The sequence below is a fragment of the Delphinus delphis genome, chromosome 1 (genome assembly GCF_949987515.2).
Source record: "Delphinus delphis chromosome 1, mDelDel1.2, whole genome shotgun sequence".
NCBI classification, from domain to species: domain Eukaryota; kingdom Metazoa; phylum Chordata; class Mammalia; order Artiodactyla; family Delphinidae; genus Delphinus; species Delphinus delphis.
The window spans coordinates 172014516-172038641 of record NC_082683.1 but is presented as its reverse complement, the minus strand read 5'-3'; the positions used below and the strand labels follow the sequence as shown (position 1 = coordinate 172038641).

At 36.3% G+C, this 24126-nt stretch overlaps 1 long non-coding RNA gene across 1 annotated transcript in view; it reads right to left on the bottom strand.

Moving 5' to 3' along the window:
• Positions 1-23597, bottom strand: part of LOC132424899 (uncharacterized) — a 42135-nt gene extending 18538 nt beyond the window's left edge. The window contains exons 1-2 of the long non-coding RNA XR_009519302.1: positions 23479-23597; positions 10257-10309 (exon numbers count right to left, since the gene is read on the bottom strand). This is a non-coding gene — a long non-coding RNA (uncharacterized lncRNA). The remainder of the gene's footprint in view (positions 1-10256; positions 10310-23478) is intronic.
• Between the last annotated feature and the right edge of the window lie 529 nt (positions 23598-24126).

Genomic DNA, 24126 nt, shown 5'->3' with positions numbered 1-24126 from the left:
ACATTTTATAAAGTGCAACATTAAATAAATACAAGCTAATGCTGGTACAGTTGATTTATAAGTAAAACTTCGAATTGATTTATACTGTAATTGTCTTTTTTTTCAAAGAACAATTTTCAATTAGTTGTAGTCCTTGATTGTAAAACTAACGAGCATCAACGGATGATTTTACAACTTGGCTATATTTATCGATGAATAAGTGACTCTGGGTGTGTAGCTTGCCCCTGTTTTGAAGAGTGCTCCTCTGCAGTGCTTTTGTTTAGAATCTCTCAGCTGGACAGTCAACATGTGAAAAATAGATGCCAAGACAGTGTCTAATCTTATTTTCATTTAATCATTCATTTATTTATATATTCATCTATTTATACACTTCCAGCATGAATCCATAAGGATTTGAGGGGAAGAGTTTTAACTAGTCTTTCTATTACATTTTGCTGTACAACAACTCCAAAACATAGAGGTGTAATACAACAATGATTTTAATTTTCTTCTCAGCATGGGCTGAGATCAGCTGGGCTGCCATTGTGGTGTGGCTACGTCAGGCTGGAGGGTAGAGACTAGAATCAGCTGGCTTGCTGAAATGACCAGTGTATTGCTTTGAATAGTGCCCCCTGCCAAGTTCACGTCTGCCCACAACCTCAGAAGGCGACCTGTTTGGAAATAGGGTCATTACAGATACACTTAGTTGATAAGATCAGGCCAGATTAGGGTCGTTCCTAAATCCAAAAACTGGTGTCTTTATAAGAGAAAGGAAAGAGGTTCATACACAGAGACACAGAGGAGACACACAGGGAAGAGTACCACGTGAAGATGGAGACAGAGGTTGAAATGAGCTGTGTAACAGCCAAGGATGGCCAGTAACCACCATAAACTAGGATTCTCCCTCCAAGCCTCCAGAAGGGAGCAGCCCCACTGACACTTGATTTCACATGTCCAGCCTCCAGAACTGTGAGAGAGTAGGTTTCTGTTGTTTTAAGCCACACAGTTTATGGCACCCTGTTGCTGCAGCTCTAGGAAACTAATACAATGAGTCATCTCTTTCTCTCTTCATGTAGTTCAGCATCACTCCCTCCCTCCCTTTCATGTGGCTTCACCACCATGTCTCTCTACATGGCCTCTCCAGCTAGACAGATAACCTTCCCCCACGCTTGCTCAGGGTGCCCAAGAGCCCAAAGCAGAAGCTGTCAGGGTTATAAAGGCTGAGAACTCAAAGGAACGTAGTGTTATTCTGCCTAAATTTGATAAATTCAAGAAAATCTCAGGTCACACCCAGATCTGTAGGAGACTGTAGAAGAGATGAGCACCAACAGTTCTATATTTCATTAGTGGCCTCCAGTGTCAACAGTGTAATAGTCTCCCTCACACAGTTAAAGATAACAAATGTCAATCGGGTGGTATGGATTAATATATGTTGTAAAACGTCAAGGTTTTATGTCAGAATAAGAAACAGTCATGCCGTGAGACAGAAAGAACTCACAATTTAGCAAATTTTCCTTCATACTATTCCATATCTTATTAGTATCTATTAAAATGAAAACTTTTTATTTGTTACACCCATATGGAATCTCCAAAATTTTGACTAGTAGCAACCAAGGACAAGTCAAGTTGTATTGCTTTTGTCTTAATCATTCACATCTGACTTGAGAGCCCTTTAGTAACTAGACCAAAATTAATGCAAACATAAAAGCTGTTAAGTTCTAAGAATTTCCTTAACATCTCAATTGAGAAAGTCCATCGCTGGTTAACTATACAATGTGGAACTTTACAGTAGAGTGTAAAGATGACACTTAAAGATCATTTCCTTGCCTTCATGAAGCTTTCAATCTATTAGATGCTACAGGCGATACCCAAGAGAACAAATATCTAACAAAATTCCAATAGCAATAACTATGATGAAAAGTACAGCACAGTAAGTTATGCAAATTTCATTAGAGTTCACAAAAGTGTTTTCTGAGATGATAATTTGAGCAGAGATATGAATTAGCTAAGAGAATAAGCCACTGGAAGATTTGGGAGAAGCTGCAGGTGGAGAAAATAGTGAGAACAAAGGCAAACAGATAAGAAGGATCCAGTAGCAATTTCAAGAATTTGGGCAGCAACATTTCAATAGTTTTAATTGTGTCCAAAGATTGTCATTTCTATCATGCCTTACTCTTTTCTGATGTGCCGAAGCCACACTGGCTCAGCTAAAGCTGCTATACAAATCCTTGTCAATTAGCTTACCATTTAACAGTATCTTCCAAAGGCACTAGATTTTTTTGATGGCTTTTAAATCTTGGCTGCCACAAAACATTTACTTCTTTAAAGATTTCTTGGCAAAAATTGAGGCACTGCTCCAGTGAAGTTACCCTCACAACTCAGAATCAACTGAAAGAAATCTTATGTGTGCCTCCAAAGCCAATGATTTATTTCAATTCCATATGTAAGATCCCAAATAAAGGTACCTAGAATTTTTGGGAAGCTCATAAATTACTGAAGTATAAGACCTATCATAGGACTTCCTTGGTGGCACAGTGGTTAAGAATCTGCCTGCTAACACAGGGGACATGGGTTCAAGCCCCAGTCTGGGAGAATCCCACGTGCCACAGAGCAACTAAGCCTGTGTACCACAACTACGGAGCCTGCGCTCTAGAGCCCGTGAACCACAACTACTGAAGCCCACACGCCTAGAGCCCGTGCTCCACAACAAGAGAAGACACTGCAATGAGAAGCCCACGCACCGCAACTAGAAAAAGCTCATGGACAGCAAGGAAGACCCAACACAGCCAAAAATAAATAAATAAATTCATTAAAAAAAAAAGATTAAAAACAAAACTATCATAAAAGTTGGATGAAATTCTAGTTCAAAACCATTACAGCTCTAAAATATGTTCTTGACCTGACCACCTCATTAAGTAGAATTACATTTCACAGAGATATATAAATACCTTTTTCTACAAAGTATTTACTCACCAATGGGCATTACTGAGCTTATTTTGCCAACATTAAAATGGTTAAGAGGAAAACACCCAACAACTACAAGTACATTTTACTGTCACTTTTGTCAAGAAGAAACATATTTGCTTCAACAATTATTTCACTTTCTTTTATGTGGTGGTCACTATTCCAAGTGCTTTGGTATTTTATGTGTTCATTTGATTAGTTTCCCCACAGAGTTCCCCTTACTTTCTGCCCCAACTTTAGTGCCTTCTGATCACTGAAATTATCGTGGCAAACTACAATTCCCATGCTTGGAAAACTGCCCAATAGCAGCAGCAGAGGCTCCAAAGGCTGGATTAAAATTAAAGACAAAGAAAAACTATTGAAAGCAGCAAGAGAAAAATGACAAATAACATACAAGGGAACTCCCATAAGGTTAACAGCTGATTTCTCAGCACAAACTCCACAAGCCAGAAGGGAGTGACATGATATGCTTAAAGTGATGAAAGAGAAGTACCTACAACCAAGATTACTCTACCAAGCAAGGATCTCATTCAGATTCCACGGAGAAACCAAAAGCTTTACAGACAAGTAAAAGCAAAGAGAATTCAGCACCACCAAACCACCTCTACAACAAATGCTAAACGAACTTCTCTAAGTAGGAAACACAAGAGAAGTAAAGGACCTAAAAAACAAACCCAAAACAATCAATAAAATGGTCATAGGAACATACATATCGAAAATTACCTTAAACGTGAATGGATAAATACCCCAACCAAAAGACACAGGCTCGCTGAATGGATACAAAAACAAGACCCATACATATGCTGTCTACAAGAGACCCACATCAGACCTAGGGACACATAAAGACTGAAAGTGAGAGATTGGAAAAAAGATATTCCATGCAAATGGAAATCAAAAGAAAGCTGAAGTAGCAATACTTATATCAGATAAAACAGACTTTAAAATAAAGAATGTTAGAAGAGACAAGGAAGGATACTACATAATGATCAAGGGATCAATCCAAGAAGAAGATATAACAATTATAAATATATATGCACCCAACATAGGAGCACCTCAATACATAAGGCAACTGCTAACAGCTCTAAAAGAGGAAAACGACAGTAACACAATAATACTGGGAGACATTAACACCTCACTAACACCAATGGACAGATCATCCAAAATGAAAATAAATAAGGAAAGAGAAGCTTTAAAGGACACAATAGACCAGATAGATTTAATTGATATTTATAGGACATTCCACCCAAAAACAGCAGATTACACTTTGTTCTCAAGTGGGCACGGAACATTCTCCAGGATAGATCACATCTTGGGTCACAGATCAAGCCTCAGTAAATTTAAGAAACTTGAATTCATATCAAGCATCTTTTCTGACCACAAGGCTATGAGATTAGAAATGAATTACAGGGAAAAAATGTAAAAAAACACAAACACATGGAGGTTAAACAATACATTACTAAATAACCAGAGATCATTGAAAAATTCAAAGAGGAAATCAAGAAATACCTAGAGACAAATGACAATAAAAACACGACAATCCAAAACCTATGGGATGCAGCACAAGCAGTTCTAAGAGGGAAGTTTATAGCTATACAAGCCTACCGCAAGAAACAAGAAAATCTCAAATAAACAATCTAACCTTACACCTAAAAGAACTAGAGAAAGAAGAACAGACAAAACCCGAAGTTAGCAGAAGGAAAGAAATCATCAAGATCAGAGCAGAAATAAATGAAATAGAAACAAAGAAAACAATAGCAAAGATCAATAAAACTAAAAGCTGGTTCTTTGAGAAAATAAACAAATTGATAAACCATTAACCAGGCTTATCAAGAAAAAGAGGGAGAGGACTGAAATCAATAAAATTAAAAATGAAAAAGGAGAAGTTACAACAGACACTGCAGAAATACAAAGCAACCTAAGAGACTACTACAAGCAACTCTATGCCAATAAAATGGACAAGAAATGGACAAATTTTTAGAAAGGTATAAGCTTCCAAGACTGAACCAGGAAGAAATAGAAAATATGAACAGACCAATCACAAGTAATGAAATTGAAACTGTGATTAAAAATCCTCCAACAAACAAAAGTCCAGACCAGATGGTTTCACAAGTGACTTCTGTCAAACATTTAGAGAAGAGCTAACACCCATCCTTCTCAAACTCTTCCAAAAAATTTCAGAGGAAGGAACACTCCCAAACGAATTCTATGAGGCTCCCATCACCCTAATACCAAAACCAGACAAAGATACTACAAAAAAGGAAAATCAGAGACCAATATCACTGATGAATATAGATGCAAAAATCCTCAACAAAATACTAGCAAACAGAATCCAACAACACATTAAAAGGATCATACACTATGATCAAGTGGGATTTATCCTAGGGATGCAAGGATTCTTCAATATACACAAATCAATCAATGTGATATACCATATTAACAAACTGAAGAAGAAAAACCATATGATAATCTCAATAAATGCAAAAAAAGCTTTTGACAAAATTCAACACCCATTTATAAAAAAAACTCTGCAGAAAGTGGGCATAGAGCAAACCTACCTCGACATAATAAAGGCCACATATGACAAACCCACAGAAAACATCATTCTTAATGGTGAAAAACTGAAGGCATTTCCTCTAAGATCAGGAACAGGACAAGGATGTCCACTCTCACCACTAATATTCAACATAGTTTTGGAAGTCCTAGCCATGGCAATCAGAGAAGAAAAAAGAAATAAAAGGAATACAAATTGGAAAAGAAGAAGTAAACTGTCACTGTTTGCAGATGACATGATACCATACATAGAGAATCCTAAAAATGCCACCAGAAAACTACTAGAGCTAATCAGTGAATTTGGTAAAGTAGCAGGATACAAAATTAATGCACAGAAATCCCTTGCATTCCTCTACACTAATGAGGAAAAATCTGAAAGAGAAATTAAGGAAACACTCCCACTTACCATTGCAACAAAAAGAAAAAAATACCTAGGAATAAACCTACCTAGGGAGACAAAAGACCTGTATGCAGGAAACTATAAGACACTGATGAAAGAAATTAAAGATGATACCAACAGATGGAGAGATATACCATGTTCTTGGATTGGAAGAATCAATATTGTGAAAATGACTATACTATCCAAAGCAATCTACCAATCCAATGCAATCCCTGTCAAATTACCAATGGCATTTTTTACAGAACTAGAACAAAAAATCTTAAAATTTGTATGGAGACACAAAAGACCCCAAATAGCCAAAGCAGTCTTTAGGGAAAAAAGTGGAGCTGAAGGAATCAGACTCCCTGACTTAAGACTATACTACAAAGCTATGGTAATCAAGACAATATGGTACTGGCATAAAAACAGAAATATAGATCAATGGAACAAGATAGAAAGCCCAGGGATAAACCCACGCACCTATGGTCAGCTAATCTATGACAGAGGAGGCAAGGATATACAATGGAAAAAAGACGGTCTCTTCAATAAATGGTGCTGGGAAAACTGGACAGCTACATGTAAAAGAATGAAATTAGAACACTCCCGAACACCATACACAAAAATAAACTCAAAATGGATTCGAGACCTAAATGTAAGACCGGACACTATAAAACTCTTAGAGGAAAACACAGGAAGAACACTCTTTGACATAAATTACCGCAAGATATTTTTTTGATCCACCTCCTAGAGTAATGGAAATAAAAACAAAAATAAACAAATGGGACCTAATGAAACTTCAAAGCTTTTGCACAGCAAAGGAAACCATAAACAAGACGAAAAGACAACCCTCAGAGTGGGAGAAAATATTTGCAAATGATTCAACGGACAAAGGATTAATCTCCAAAATATATAAACAGCTAATGCAGCTCAATATTAAAAAAACAAACAACCCAATCCAAAAATGGGCAGAAGACCTAAATAGACATTTCTCCAAAGAAGACATACAGATGGCCAAGAAGCATATGAAAAGCTGCTCAGATCACTAATTTTAGAGAAATGCAAATCAAAACTACAATGAGGTATCATCTCACACCAGTTAGATTGGGCATCATCAGAAAATCTACAAACAAAAAATGCTGGAGAGGGTGTGAAGAAATGGGAACCCTCTTGCACTGTTGGTGGAAATGTAAATTGATACAGCCACTATGGAGAACAGTATGGATGTTCCTTAAAAACTAAAAATAAAATTGCCATATAATCCAGCAATCCCACTACTGGGCATATACCCAGAGAAAACCATAATTCAAAAAGACACATGCACCCCAATATCCACTGCAACACTACTTACAATAGCCAGGTTATGGAAGCAACCTAAATGTCCACTGACAGACAAATGGATAAAGAAAATGTGGTACATATATACAGTGGAATATTACTCAGCCATAAAAAGGAATGAGACTGGGTCATTTGTTGAGACGTCAATGGATCTAGAGACTATCATACAGAGTGAAGTAAGTCAGAAAGAGAAAAACAAATATCGTATATTAACACATATATGTGGAACCTAGAAAAATGGTACAGATGAACAGGCTGGATTCTTTTAACTTCTCCTTTCGTGCAGCATACACTTAGATATTCTGCTTGTATTCACTTGAATGTAAGCCCAAAGGAATTATGAAACCTTGAGATGAAAAATTTTGCCATCTCTTTAACGTTGTAGAAGAGATATAGAAAATGCACACACACATATATAAAATTATAGAATTTATTACTCTTTTATAAAATGAATATAGTGATTGCTTTGGGACATAAGTGGAGAAAATTACACTCATATTTTAAAACTTTAACAATATTCCTGGGATTTTTGACTTTGAAACCTGTAACTCTGTGAATGAAAGGATCATCTGTCATACACTTCTACTGCTCTAAGACTCAGTTTTAAGGATTAAATTAATATTGAATGAAATGCCCTACTTTATTTAGGCAAGTACATTTATTTTGTTGGAATGGAAGAATGATGTATTCTAACCTTTGCTTCTGCTTTTCCGAGATGAGAAAAATCATAACAGTATTAGGAAGGGAAATGTGTACCTTCTCTGTGGTTTGTTATACCAAATCTGAAGTTTAAACTTTTGTGAACAGACCTCTAAATTGTTGGTACATATTATTTAAAATATTTTTACTATTGGCTATCAACCAAAAAATGAAATGAAAATATAAAGAAAAACCATGTATCAATCCCTCAAATATATGAAATCATATCAATTATTTCAGATCTTTTTTGGTACGAAACAAACATTATGGGAAATTGAAGCCCCAATATCAACCCCTTTCCTAAATCTTTCTCTCACAGGAAAGCATTCTCCTAAATTTGGTGTTTATGAGTCCCATTTTTTTAATCCTTTGACTACATTATATGTTCTCTTAAGCTATATTTAATATTACTTTACACATTTTTGAAATATATATTATTTTTAAAAACTTTGCCTGGGTGAAGTACAGGATGTTCCAGTGGTTAATGGATATGTTAATTACTGAAAAAAAGAAGTATTTTTCCTCAAATTTCATGTACTTATGTTGGCATACACCTTTACTAAAATGTTCTCTATTTTGTACAATGTAGTGTATAATTTATTAACTTCTTCCTGTTCTTTTACTACTTGATATATTTGTATAATCCTACTATATTCAGTATAAAAATGACAGTAATGCCCAGAGATGTAGAGATGAGAATTTTGCCTTTTCTGCAAGGTTGCTAGAATTCTTAGAGTGTGCAGATATATACAGACTTTCTTTGTTGGTGTCACTCAAGCACCCATTTTCAGAAATTAAAAGAAAATCCCAAACTCCATGTAATGGAATACTATAGAATGCATAATGCCACTGACATGGAAGATAGATTCTTAGTAGCCTGGAGCAATGAAAGAAATAATGCATAAAAATAAGAAAGAGTCTTTTATATTTTTCCTAAATTGCTTTTGTTTTTATGAACCATATTTTTAATCACAGGGCTTGTTAGTGTTGAATACTAGTTATTTTTAAAGTTTTTGAATCAATATGTATAATTGTATCAGTAAATGTAAACAAATTAACATTAAACTCATCTGTTTGAGGAAAAAAATCTTCAATTCCAATCATTTTTTAATGAGCATTGTTTCACCCTATTATGAAGAAAAGAGGCACTTGGTGCCCGGATTGCATTGCCATGGGACAATTCTAGTTAACTAGTCTTAATCAGTGAATCAATATGAAAATAATACAATTCATATTTTTTTGATTTCTCTGATATATTAAGTAATGTATTCACACACAAATGCTAATATATATCAAAAAACATGATTGAATATACAGACATTCCTACATTTTGAATAGGTTTCAAACAAGAATAGTTTTACATGTAGAAGGTTTTTTAAAAATATTTTTCCCCCACCCATGTTCATCTAGCCAACATTTATTCATCCTTTAATCTTTACTATAATGCTTTAGTAATAACATGAGAGTGATGGTCAGTTTCTCAGTGTCAGACATCTAGTCAGTGTCCCTAAGAACAGTTTTTTGGAATAGTGCCAGTTTGTAATGAAGTTAATAATGTAATACAATAAAATAGGCTTTTTACAAAGGTTAATGACTTCAGTTAAGAGGAGTAACTTTCTTTAATATACTGAGCATATGACCCTTGATTTTTATTATTGTTTTTTTAAAAAATTTGTAGTAAATATTAATGGTAGTAGATATAAATGGTGTATATATATATATAATTTCAGAAATTTAGAGGACAATTTATTGCATTCTTCTATTACTATGAAGTATTTTGGTTTAAAGATCATGAGATGCAAATGCAACAAAAGAGTAGAAGAAAAATAATCTTATTTTAACTGGTATGAACAACTTGTATCACTGAATTATCACATGGAGAATGACTCAGTATCTTCGTATCTCACAGAGAACGTTACATAAATATGAAATATCCACTGTCATGTTAAACCATTTGCAATTATATTTTTACTGTTGTGTAACCTAGCCTATGTTCTCTTCTATTTCTTCTACTGAGGTATAATTGATATTTAACTTTACATTAGTTTCAGATGTACAATATAATGATTCAATATTTGTATATATTGCAAAATGATTACCACAATCAATAAGTCGTTAACATCCATCACCATAGTTACAAATTTTTTTCTTGTTTGAGAACTTTTAAGATATACTCTCTTAATAAATAATATATATTTTTTAATAATATATTTTATAGTGCTTCCTAGGCAACATATTTAAGAAAAAGATATAAAAAATAACTTAGAGAAAGCATGTTTCCATGTTAGAGGGAAAACAGATTTTGTGAAAAAGTGTTTTGAAATATATTCAAAATTTGCTGTCAACTTACTTATTATCTTTTTCTTTCCACACTGTTCTTCAACACATAGCTGATGAACATACCTATTCAGAAAGAAAAAGTGATAAAAGGAATCAACTAACAATTTATGAGTGTTACCAAAGTATAGATAGGAAAGAAAAAAGCATACATAAAATAAGCCGCATAGAAATAACTAATCCAAGAATAAACATAGAATTTCAGATGTAGTTTTCTAAGACCTCAAAGCAATTGGCCTCTGGTCTTAAAAACTACACATCTTTCCTTAAAAAACTAAAAATAGAATTACCATATGACCTAGCCATCCCATTACTGGGCATATACCCAGAGAAAACCATAATTCAAAAAGACACATGCACCCCAATGTTCATTGCAGCACTATTTACAATAGCCAGGTCACGGAAGCAACCTAAATGTCCATCGACAGATGAATGGATAAAGAAGATGTGGTACATATATACAATGGAATATTACTCAGTCATAAAAAGGAATGAAATTGGGTCATTTGTAGAGACATAGATGGATCTAGAGACTGTCATACAGAGTGAAGTAAGTCAGAAAGAGAAAAACAAATATCGTATATTAATTCATATATGTGGAATCTAGAAAATGGTACAGATGAACCACTTTGGAAGGCAGAAATAGAGACACAGATGTAGAGAACAAATATATGGACACCAAGGGGGGTAAGCGGGGGGGAGGGGGATGAACTGGGAGATTGAGATTGACATATATACACTAATATGTATGAAATAGATAAGTAATAAGAACCTGCTGTATAAAAAATAAAATAAAATTCAAAAAATATATATACATCTAATCAAATAAGTGGTAAATTAACAGGAGGAAGTAAAATGTGAGTTAACGACAAAATAATGAGAAAAACAGACTCATTATAAATGTAAAATGCAAATTAGATGTCATAAAATGTACAAACATCTCTGAATAGAGAAATAATGTAAATTGAAAGATAGACACCTAAATATCACATGAAACAGATGGAAACTAACATACACAAGTATCAATGGAAAGGTGCTGATGAAATGGATAGGGAACAAATAGAATGCATGTATCATTTCTTAGTGATGGAATCCTGTCTAAAATGATAAATGAAAAGGAATTAAAAATGAAAAATATGTGATTTGAAATGACTGGGATTAAGAATTAAACACATTTTCATAAACTGTGCCTAAATGATTGATATTGCTTACTACAGAAAATGTAAGTTCACTAATCTATGAAAAATTATTTAAAGTAAGCAAAATTTTGTTGTTTGGTAACATGGACTTGGAAATCTACTTGATAATATCCTCATCTTTTATAATAGTCAATTAAAATGTTTAAAAATGGTAAATCAGAGGCTAAGTTACAGATTGGTAAAGTTGGAGATAGATATTAAAACCTGCATCTGTAATATTTTGAGTGCTGAAAGGAACATAATAAAATATAAAGAATATTGTATGTTAAAAAGTAGAAAAAGTCAAGATAAGAAAAATGAGGAGTTCTGGAAGGAGTATAATTCAAAATGCAGTGTTCTAAGTAAGCCCAATTAAAAAGACATTTCAACAAAAAAGTGAAAGTGATGGTCAAGGTAGCAATGCAGATATCCAGAGGAAGAACACCCCAGAGGCACAAACAGCTATTGGGGCAAAATGTATTCATTGTAAGCACTGTGGGTTTTATTATTATTTGTTTTTAATCTTTTGGCTGTGCTGCACGGCATGTGGGATCTTAGTTCCCCGACCAGATTTTGAAGCTGTGCCCCCTGCATTGGCAGCACAGAGTCTTAACCACTGTACTGCCAGGGAAGTCCCTGTGGGTTTTAATTTAAAAGAAATAGAGAACCATTAGCATTTTTTTATTTCATAAATGATCTGATCTAGTTTGAGCTTTAACAAATCACTCAAATCATATTTTTGAAAATATTTGTAAATAAGCAAAGGTTAAAGCTTAGAGACAAGTTCTGAGGACCTTTCAATTAACCAGAAGAGAAATAATGGTGAAACAGAACATAATGGACAGTGGAGGTGCTGAGAAGTGGTTTAGTTTATGCATATGTTTGAATGTAAAGCCAATAAGATTTTCTGATGGACTGAAAGCAAGGTGAAAGTAAGAGAAAGGCATCAAAGATAATACCAAGGCATGTGGCTTGAGTAAATGGAAGGGTAGACTTACCAATGGCTGAGATGGTGAAAATGTTTTCTGAGCAGTTTTTGCTTGAGAATTCAGGAATTAAATTTAGAACATATAAAAATTTTAGATGTTTGTTACAAATGCTGTGTGGTAATGACAATTACATTGAAAATGCAAAACTGAAATTCAAGGGACGTGTCCAGAGTGGAGATGTTGGAAGGATTTGGAAGGATTAAAGATATATATTTAATTTAAAGCTGTGACAATGCATGAGTTCTATAAGGGAGTCAGTAAAAACAGAGAACAGTAGAGAAAAAAATTTTTTTAAAGAGAGAAGAGAAAATTTTCAAGTAGTGAGTCCTGGTGTGTCAAAAGTAGAGAAGGGTAAGAATTATTGCCAAAGAGAGAATGAGAAGAAATACTGGCAAGTGGGTAGGAGGAAAATCAGATGACTATGATGCCCTGAAGACCAAATGAAGAAAGTGTTTCAGAGAAAGTATATCACAGTCTTCTGATTATTCAGGTAAAATGAGTATGTTCAATTGACCATGAGGTTTCGCACCATTGAGATCATTTGTAACTTAAAATATCTTTTTGCTAAAGTGGTAGAGTTGAAAACGTTTACAGTAAGGTGAAGAGAAAATCGGGTCAGAGGAATTCAACATAGTGAATATAGATAGAGTCTCTAATGCAATCTGATGTAAAGGGAATGAGAGAAATAAGAGAAATAGAACCAAATAAAGTCAACTGATCTTTGACAGAGGAGAAAAGGCAACGAAATGGAGCCAAGATAGCCTTTTCAACAAATAGTGCTGGAACAACTGGATATCCAAATGCAGAAAAAGAAAAATTGAATCTACATACAGACTTTATACTTTTCACAAAATTAACTCGAATTCCAAACCTAAAATGTAAAACATAAAACTATGAAAATCCTAGAAGATACCGTAGGAGAAAACCTAGATGACCTTAGTTATGGCTTATGACTTTTAAGATACAATACCAAAGGCACAATCCATGAAAGAAGTAATTGGTAAGCTGGACTTTACTAAAATTAAAAATTTCTACTTTGTGAAAGACAATTTCAAGGGAATGCGAAGACAAGCCATAGACAAAGAAAGAATATTTTCAGAAGACATATGTGATAAAGGACTATTATTCAAAATATATAAAGAACTCTTAAAACTCAATAATAAGAAAACAAGCAACCTGATTAAAAAATGGGGACGGAGCTTCAAGATGGCGGAAGACTAAGACGTGGAGATCACCTTCCTCCCCACAAATACATCATAAATACATCTACTTGTGGAACACCTCCTACAGAATACCTACTGAACGCTGGAAGAAGACCTCACACCTCCCAAAAGGCAAGGAAGTCCCCACGTACCTGGGTAGGGAAAAGAAAAAGGAGACAAAAGAATAGGGACGGGACCTGCACCAGTGGGAGGGAGCCATGAAGGAGGAAAGGTTCCCACACACTAAAAGCCCCTTCGCAGGCGGAGACTGCACATGGTGGAGGGGGGGAAGAAGCTTCAGAGCCACGGAGGAGAGCGCAGCAACAGGGGTGCGGAGGGCAAAGCAGAGAGGTTCCCACACAGAGGATCAGTGCCGACCAGCACTCACCAGCCCGAGAGGCTTCTCTGCTCACCCGCCGGGCCGGGCGGGGGCTGGGAGCTGAGGCTCGGGCTTCGGAGGTCGGATCCCAGGGAGAGGACTGGGGTTGGCTGTGTGAACACAGCCTGAAGGGGGCTAGTGCGCCACGGCTAGCCGGGAGGGAGTCCGGGAAAAGGTCTGGAGCTGCCAAAGAAGCAGGAGACATTTTCTTGCCTCTTTATTTCCTGGTGCGCGAGAGGGGATTCAGAGCGCCGCTTAAAGGAGCTCCAGAGACGGGCGCGAGCCGTGGCTATCAGCGCGGACACCAGAGACGGGCATGAGACGCTAAGGCTGCTGCTGCCTCCACCAAGAAGCCTGTGTGCGAGCACAGGTCACTCTCCACATCTCCCCTCCCCAGCCCGCTACTGCCAGGGTCCCGTGATCCAGGGACAACTTCCCCGGGAGAATGCACGGCGCGCCTCAGGCTGGTGCAACGTTACGCTGGCCTCTGCCGCCGCAGGCACGCCCCGCACTCCATGCCCCTCCCTCCCTCCGGCCTGAGTGAGCCAAGGCCCCCGAATCAGCGGCTCCTCTAACCCCGTCCTGTCTGAGAGAAGAACAGATGCCCTAAGGCGACCTACACGCAGAGGAGGGGCCAAATCCAAAGCTGAACCCCGGTAACTCTGCGAACAAAGAAGAGAAATCTCTCCCAGCAGCCTCAGGAGCAGCGGCTTAAATCTCCACAATCAACGTGAGGTACCCTGCATCTGCGGAATACCTGAATAGACAACGAATGATCGCAAATTTAGGAAGTGGCCTTTGGGAGCAATGATATATATTTTTTTCCCTTTTTCTCTTTTTGTGAGTGTGTATGTGTATGCTTCTGTGTGTGCATTTGTATAGCTTTGCTTTTACTAATTGTCCCAGGGTTGTTTTTTATTACTTAAAATTTTTTTTTCTTAATAATTATTATTTATTTTAATAACTTTCTTTTCTTTCTTTCTTTTTCTTTTTTCTTTCTTTATCTTTCTTTCTCTCTTTCTTTCTTTTCTTTCTTTCTTTCTTCCCCTCCCTCCATCTCCCTCTCTCTCTCTCTTTCTTTCTTTCTTTCTCTTTTTTCTCCCTTTTATTCTGAGCTGTGTGGAGGACAGGCTCTTGGTGCTCCAGCCAGGTGTCAGGGCTGGGCCACTGAGGTGGGAGAGCCAAGTTCAGGACACTGGTCCGCAAGAGACCTTCCAGCTCCATGTAATATCAAACGGCGAAAATCTCCCAGAGATCTCCATCTCAACACCAAGACCCAGCTCCATTCAACGATCAGCAAGCTACAGTGCTGGACATCCTATGCCAAATAACTAGCAAGGCAGCAACACAACCCCATACATTAGCAGAGAGGCTGCCGAAAATCATAATAAGGCCACACACACCCCAAAACACACCACCAGACATGGACCTGCCCACCAGAAAGACAAGATCTAGCCTCAACCACCAGAACACAGGCACTAGTCCCCTCCACCAGGAAGCCTACACACCCACTGAACCAAGCTTAGCCACTGGGGGCAGACACCAAAAACAATGGGAACTATGAACCCACAGCCTGCGATAAGGAGAACCCAAACACAGGAAGCTAAGCAAAATGAGAAGACAGGGAAACACAGAGCAGATGAAGGAGCAAGGTAAAAACCCACCAGACCTAACAAATGAAGAGACTATAGTTGAAAACTTCCCTAATATGGGAAAGGAAATAGTTAATCAAGTCCAGGAAGCACAGAGAGTCCCATACAGGATAAATCCAAGGAGAAACACACCAAGACACATATTAATCAAACTATCCAAAATTAAATACAAAGAACAAATATTAAAAGCAGCAAGGGAAAAACAAGTAACACATAAGGGAATCCCCATAAGGTTAACAGCTAACCTTTCAGCAGAAACTCTGCAAACCAGAAGGGAGAGGCAGGACATATTTAAAGTGATGAAAGAGAAAAACCTACAACCAAGATTACCCAGCAAGGATCTCATTCAGATTCCACGGAGAAATTAAAAGCTTTACAGAAAAGCAAAGGCTAAGAGAATTCAGCACCACCAAAACAGGTTTACAACAAATGCTAAAGGAACTTCTCTAGGCAGGAAACACAAAAGAAGGAAAAGACCTACAGTAATAACCCCAAAACAGGTAAGAAAATGGTAATAGGAACATACATATCGAAAACTACCTTAAATGTAAATGGATTAAATGCTCCAACCAAAAGACATAGACTGGCTGAATGGATACAGAAACAACACCCGTATATATGCTGTCTACAAGAGACCCACTTCGAGCTAGGGACACATACAGACTGAAACTGAGGGGATGGAAAATGATATTCCATGCAAATGGAAATCAAAAGAAAGCTGCAGTAGCAATTCTCATATCAGACAAAATAGACTTTAAAACAAAGACTATTACAAGAGACAAAGAAGGACACTACATAATGATCAAGGGACTGATCCAAGAAGAAGGTATAACAATTGTAAATATTTATGCACCCAACGTAGGAGCACCTCAATACATAAGGCATGTGCTAAAGCCATAAAAGGGGAAATCGACAGTAACACATTCATTGTAGGGGGCTTTAACACCCCACTTTCACCAATGGACAGATCATCCAAAATGAAAATAAATAAGGAAACACAAGCTTTAAATGATACATTAAACAAGATGGACTTAATTGATGTTTATAGGACATTTCCATCCAAAAACAACAGAATACACATTCTTCTCAAGTGCTCATGGAACATTCTCCAGGATACATCATATCTTGGGTCACAAATCAAGCCTTGGTAAATTAAAGAAAATTGAAATCGTATCAAGTATCTTTTCCGACCACAATGCTATGAGACTAGATATCAATTACAGGAAAAAATATATAAGAAAAATGGGCCGAAGACATTAACATACATCTCACCAAAAGGTATACAGATGGTAAATAAGTATATGAAAAGATGCTCTACATCATATGTCATCAGGGAAATGAACATTTAAACAACAATAAGCTACTATTTATTAGAGTGGGCTAAATCTGGAACACTGACAACACCAAATATAGGCAACTATGTGGAACAACAGGAACTCTCATTCATTGCTGGCAAAATAGTGCACCCATTTTGGAAGACACTTAGACAGTTTCTCAGCAAAACTTAACGTACCCTTTCCCTATGATCCAGCAATCGCACTCCTTAGATTTTATCTAAAGGAGTGGAAAACATGCCCACACAAAAACCTGCACATTGATGTTAACAGCAGCTTTATTCATAATTGCCAAAACTTGCAAGCAACCAAGATGCCCATCAGTAGGTGAATGGGTTAATAAGCTGTAGTACACATAGATGCAATGAAAAGACACAGAGGAAACTTCAATGCATATTACTAAATGAAAGAAACCAATCTGAAAAACCTATACACTATATGGTTCCAACTAAATATATGATATTCTGGAGAAAGCAAAATTATGGAGACAGTAAAAAGACCAGTGGTTTCCAGGGGCTGGGGTAGGAGGGACGAATAGGCAGACCACAGAGAATTTCTGTGGCAATGAAAGTACCCTGTGTGATATCATAATGATGGATTCACTGTACTGTACATTTGTCTAAATGTAATAGACAAACAGAATGTAGACATTAGAATGTAATGTAATAGACAAATAGAATGTAATGTTCCCCAAAAGTGAACACTAATGTAAACTGTGAACTTTGGGTGATTTTGATGTGTCAGTGTAGGTTCATCAATTGTAACAGATGTACCACTCTGATAGGGGATGTTGATAATGAGGGATGCTATGCATGTATGAGGGACCGGAGTATATGGGAATTCTCTGTCCCCCTCTCAATTTGCTGTGAACCTAAAACTATATACTTGGAAAAATAGTCTTAAAAATAGATTTTAAAAAATGCTGACCAACATAGCCTTAATATTTCTCTAAGCTTGACTAAACTTCAGACAGACTTCTTCCTGCCTCTGGCCCATGACCTCCCTCCTACTCTGGCCCATACAAAATCCGGATATCCTCACCACAGGGGTCCCTCCCCTCTCTAATCTTGGACCATTTGCCTTAGAAAACTTGAAAACGTCTCTGCCTCTTTGAGATGTGAATCTTTTAAAAAAGTATCTTACCAGTTTTACAACCCAGGACTGTCTTTCTCTAGGACCTGGAATGGTCATCGTTAAGGATGCTAGCATTCCTATGTCCTAGTCTCTGTGGGAGATTAGGAGCCTAACTTCAGTGTGCATCTTGCTCAGAGTTATAAAATTACCTCCCGTCAGGAAGATAGGCCAATAAGCAAACACAGATGGCCTAAGATTCCCTGAACTCCACTCTTAAAAATTCTCCAGCCCTACTTTTTTAAGGAGTTGAATTCAGACTGTGTTATGTACTCTCTAGTCTCTTGCAAGAGCCTCCAAAAAAATCTTCCATACCTGTTTAACTCTACAAATTTTGCTTTAACAATACTTAGTGTCACTTTTGTTTTAGGAAATGAGAGTTTCATGAAAGAAGTGTAGGATGGAAAATACAGATGAATAATACTGATTAGAAATAATCTGTATTACACCAATAATGAAAAATCTAAAAGAGAAATTAAGGAAACACTACCATTTACCATTGTAACAAAAAGAATAAAATACCTAGGAATAAACCTACCTAAGGAGAAAAAGACCTGTATGCAGAAAACTATAAGACACTGATGAAAGAAATTAAAGATGATACAAACAGATGGAAAGATATACCATGTTCTTGGATTGGAAGAATCAACATTGTGAAAATGACTACACTACCCAAAGCAACCTACAGATTCAACACAATCCCTATCAAACTACCAATGACATTTTTCACAGAACTAGAACAAAAAATTTCACAATTTGTATGGAAACACAAAAAACCCTGAATAGCCAAAGCAGTCTTGAGAAAGAAAAACGGAGCTGGAGGAATCAGGCTCCCTGATTTCAGACTACACTACAAAGTTACAGTAATCAGGACAGTATGGTATTGACACAAAAACAGAAATATAGGTCAATGGGACAGGATAGAAAGCCCAGAGATAAACCCACACACATATGGCCACCTTATCTTTGATAAAGGAGGCAAGAATATACAATGGAGAAAAGAGAGCCTCTTCAAAAAGTGGTGCTGGGAAAACTGGACAGCTACATGTAGAAGAATGAAATTAGAACACTCCCTAACACCATACAAAAAAATTAACTCAAAATGGATTAAAGGCCTAAATGTAAGGCCAGACACTATAAAACTCTTAGAGGAACACATAGGTAGAGAAAAACACTCCATGACATAAATCACAGCAAGATCCTTTTAGACCCATCTCCTAGAGAAATGGAAATAAAAACAAAAATATATAAATGGGACCTAATGAAACTTAAAAGCTTTTGCACAGCAAAGGAAAACATAAACAAGATGAAAAGACAACCCTCAGAATGGGAGAAAATATTTGCAAATGAATCAATGAACAAAGGATTAATCTGCAAAATATACAAGCAGCTCATGCAGCTCAATATCAAAAAAATAAACAACCCAATCCAAAAATGGGCAGAAGAACTAAATAGACATTTCTCCAGAGAAGGTATACAGATAGACAACAAACACATGAAAGGATGCTCAACATCACTAATCATTAGAGAAATGCAAATCAAAACTACAATGAGGTATCACCTCGCACCAGTCACAATGGCCATCATCAAAAAATCTACAAACAAATGCTGGAGAGGGTGTGGAGCAAAGGGAACCCTCCTGCATTGTTGGTAGGAATGTAAATTTATACAGCCCCTATAAAGAACAGTATGGAGGTTCCTTCAAAAACTAAAAATAGAACTACCATATGACCCAGCAGTCCCACTACTGGGCATATACCCTGAGAAAACCATAATTCAAAAAGAGTCATGTACCATAATGTTCATTGCAGCTCTATTTACAATAGCCAGGACATGGAATCAATCTAAGTGTCCATCGACAGGTGAATGGATAAAGAAAATGTGGCACATATATACAATGGAATATTACTCAGCCATAAAAAGAAATGAAATTGAGTTATTTGTAGTGAGGTGGATGGACCTAGAGTCTGTCGTACAGAGTGAAGTAAGTCAGAAAAAGAAGAACAAATACCGTATCTTAACATATATATATATATATATATATATATATATATATAGAATCTAAAAAAAAAATGTTCTGAAAAAACTAGGGGCAGGACAGGGATAAAGACGCAGACATAGAGAATGGATTTTAGGACACGGGGAGGGAGAAGGGTAAGCTGGGACAAAGTGAGAGAGTGGCATGGACATATATACACTACCAAATGTAAAACAGATGGCTAGTGGGAAGCAGCCGCATGGCACAGGGAGATCAGCTCGGTACTTTGTGACCACCAGGAGGGGTGGGATAGGGAGGGTGGGAGGGAAACACAAGAGGGAGGAGATGTAGGGATATATGTATATGTATAGCTGATTTACTTTGTTATAAAGCAGAAGCTAACACACCATTGCAAAGCAATTATACTCTAATAAAGATGTTAAAAAAAATAAACTTTATTAGTCATCCTTTTTGTTTTCTTCAAAATGTCCTTAAGCGTGGATCTATACAAATTTCAATTCTAAAACTAGATATAATCGCTTAAAAAGGTTGGACTAACAAAAATTCTTCTTTACCACAATTGGAATCGGATTGTGGCAAGTGTATTCATTTTAATACTTCTGATATAATACGAAATCATTGGCATTTGCCCTGCATATAAAGGAAGTATCTTGGACTAAAAATCAATAATAGCAGTTTTGAAAATCATTTTCTATTGATGAGATTCTGCTTACAGAATAAGACTTAGCCCACAAGTTGAAACTTTATAGTTACATGGAAACAGTTCACAATTACTGTAATTTAGAATTTAACTCACATTCAAATTGAAATGGGAGGAAAAATAAATCCCTGTATGAAACTGTTCTCACTGTATGTGTTTTGAAGCTTGTTCTAAAATGTGAAATCAACATTGCTATTCTAGTCACAGCAAAGCACTTTTCCAAATGTCGTATTAAACTCATAACTTGGAGAATGACAAGGCTTGCTAATGTGATTGTTCTTTCCTCATAATAAAGGCAAAAATTGCCAGCGCTTCTGAACTTAAAATAAGATGTGATTGGAGTTAGATGAATTACTTCTGATGAATATGTATTTGAAGTGATTATGTTTAAAGATATGTATCTGTCAGTATACTTTATTTCGATTTTAACCTGTATTTAGCAGACTAGATTTTTACTTTGAATATCCTCATATTAACTTTCTTGATATCAAAGTTGCTGCAGAGTTACATTTTAAAGAAAAGTTTGACACAATATTTGGTTTAAACTAAAAAGGTTTTGGCTGTCTTTTTCTAGTTTTTGCTATTTACTTGCATCATGCTCAGATACTCTTTGTCACTCCAGTCCCTATTTCTTTGACTTGCTTTTATAACACCATAATGTGTTTTTCTCTTTGCTTTTAGCGAAATGGTTGATAGAAAACAAAATTGATGGATATTTCATGAAACATTTTAGCTACATAAAACAGACTCCAATTTTTTTGAAGTAAATTATAATAGACTATTTACAATAGACATTTGCTACCATCTCTCAGCTACGTCTACAACTATCATGCTAGGACATAACAATTTTCTTAACAAATTATGATATTGATATGTATGAGAAGTTTTAGGCAAGTGATGTAAGACATTTTGAAGTTGGAACATTTGAAAAAAATAGAAGCATTTTAGTCTAGGAAGTTAGGTTTTCAAAGAAATGTTTTTGCATATAATTTTAACTTCTCTTCAGTAAATATTGAGTGAATGACTAATATTTTTTCTTCATTGCCCCCCTCTTTTAAAATTATTCCATTTTTTTGCTTTTTTCTCCACCACGTCACTGAAATGACCTTGCTCAGATCATTAAATCAAATAGACATTTTTCAATTTTCCCTTAACTTGGCTTCTTTAGCAACATTCCAAATATTTCTTGTTTTTTAAATGCTTTTTGCATTCAGTTCCTCAGTTATTTTTCATACTTTACCAGTTTATCCTAAATTATATCTTTTGCTGAGCTAAAATAGTCTACCTTAAATGAATGTTGTGTTTTTTTATGGAATGAAAGTTTTTTTTTAACATCTTTATTGGAGTATAATTGCTTTAAAATGGTGTGTTAATTTCTGCTTTATAACAAAGTGAATCAGCTATACATATACATATATCCCCATATGTCCTCCCTCTTGCGTCTCCCTCCCACCCTCCCTATCCCACCCCTCTAGGTGGTCACAAATGGCCTTAGGGCATTTTCTACTCTTACTGTTCACTTTCTCCCTAGTCGATTTTCTCCCAAGTATAGTCAACATCAGAATCACCGAAGAAGAACTGAAAACCTGCATATTTTGAGACACCTCCACACAGATTTACTAGTAAATGACAAAACAATGTGGACTGTCTCCATAGCTCTTGGAGTGGATATAGGAGGCAGTACTGTCAGAGTAATAGAAACCTAGGCTCTAGCCTTCAACCTACAGAAATGACTGGGGAAGGAGATCATGCCCAGAATTTCACCTGACCCATGATAAAGACAAATTTGAACTTCAAAATTTCTACCAAGTATAATACATGTGACTATTAAGAATTTCCAGTTTTCTTCACAGAGAAGATATTTTGTTGGAGCTGATTTTTTTGTATACACATGTTTTTATTATGCTAGAAAAGCATGCAATGATTTCATTATTCAGAGCTGTATCTATTCTGAGTAGAAGGTCATGTTTATATATGTTTAGAAAAACACATCTTCCTTAATGAGGATCGTTCATTTACTTTTCTGAGATTTGTACTATTTATCTTTGTAAATATTTCTCTCTCTGTATGAGTATATTGCGGTAACACTCTCACACTTATGATTAAGTGATAAAGTGATATCTTTATCCCATCCTGGACCAGGAGCTGTAATGAACAAGCAACAAATCTGTATTGGAAAAATCACACTGCTCCCTCTTGGTGAAGAAATCCCTATTGTGGAAGACAGTAATGAAAAGGAAATCTACTTTGGTTTTAGGGACTACAAACTCAGTTCACACATGAAAAAATATCCCTATGGTCAGAACTTTCTCACCATTTATCACGTCACACAGCTGCCTGGTATGAAATCCTTATTTACTTGATCTATGCCAGCTACATGTCACTTTCTGGTCTCAGCCACCTCAACATCTTAACAGTCAGGGAACAGACTTTATCTTCAATATCTTTTTCCAACATTTCTAATTTTTTAAACAATGAAGCCTGAAACCATTACCACATCAGTGAATTTCTCAAAAATTTGATGAAGGCTATTATGGAAGCTCTGAGGATGATATGATTAGGTGGTGGGTAGTCAGCCTGTTTATAATGAATCTACTCCAGCATTACTATTTGCTGGATATTTGAATTTTTTGATCTATGACATTATTAAAAGGAATTTCTAGTTACTCACCTTTTAAAATAGTGGCCATCATTGGGTCCCAGAGGCTGAAGCTAGCACAATGGGCTAAAACTTTTTGGTATATGCATTCACATCAAAAAATGTAGTCTGATGGAAAATTATGTTGCTTCTTCTTTTCTTGACAATCATACAAATATGTTTATGCATACACTGAGGTTAGCCCAACATCTATCGCTGCCTTTTATACCAGAGATATTTACCAGTTGGAAAACTGGGGCATAGGGATCAAAGAGAAAGTAAAAGCATAGGTGTTGCAGAAGTGTCACATGGTTGAAGAGATAAAATTGGCAGTGAATGTCTACCAAGTGAGTAAACGTAGGAGCAATCAAATTCAAGGAGAAAAGAGGCCTGTAGAGGAACAGGCCCCACATTCTGTGACACTTTCCCCCTCAATACATTTAATAATCCCTAAGCTTGGCAATCAAGAGACCTTGATTCCAAGCAGAACACGGTAGCTAGGGTGCTAGTCACTCGACAGTGTTTTTGGCAGTCTCATCGACTGAGGAAACACACTTTAAAAATGTCCAAGAAGGAGTGCCCCCCAGCAAATTTCCCTGACTTCAATTAAAACTCCAGAAAGGCTGTACATTAGAATTATAGTCGAATGGTTGAGCCCTCTTCAAAACTAAATTTTCACAT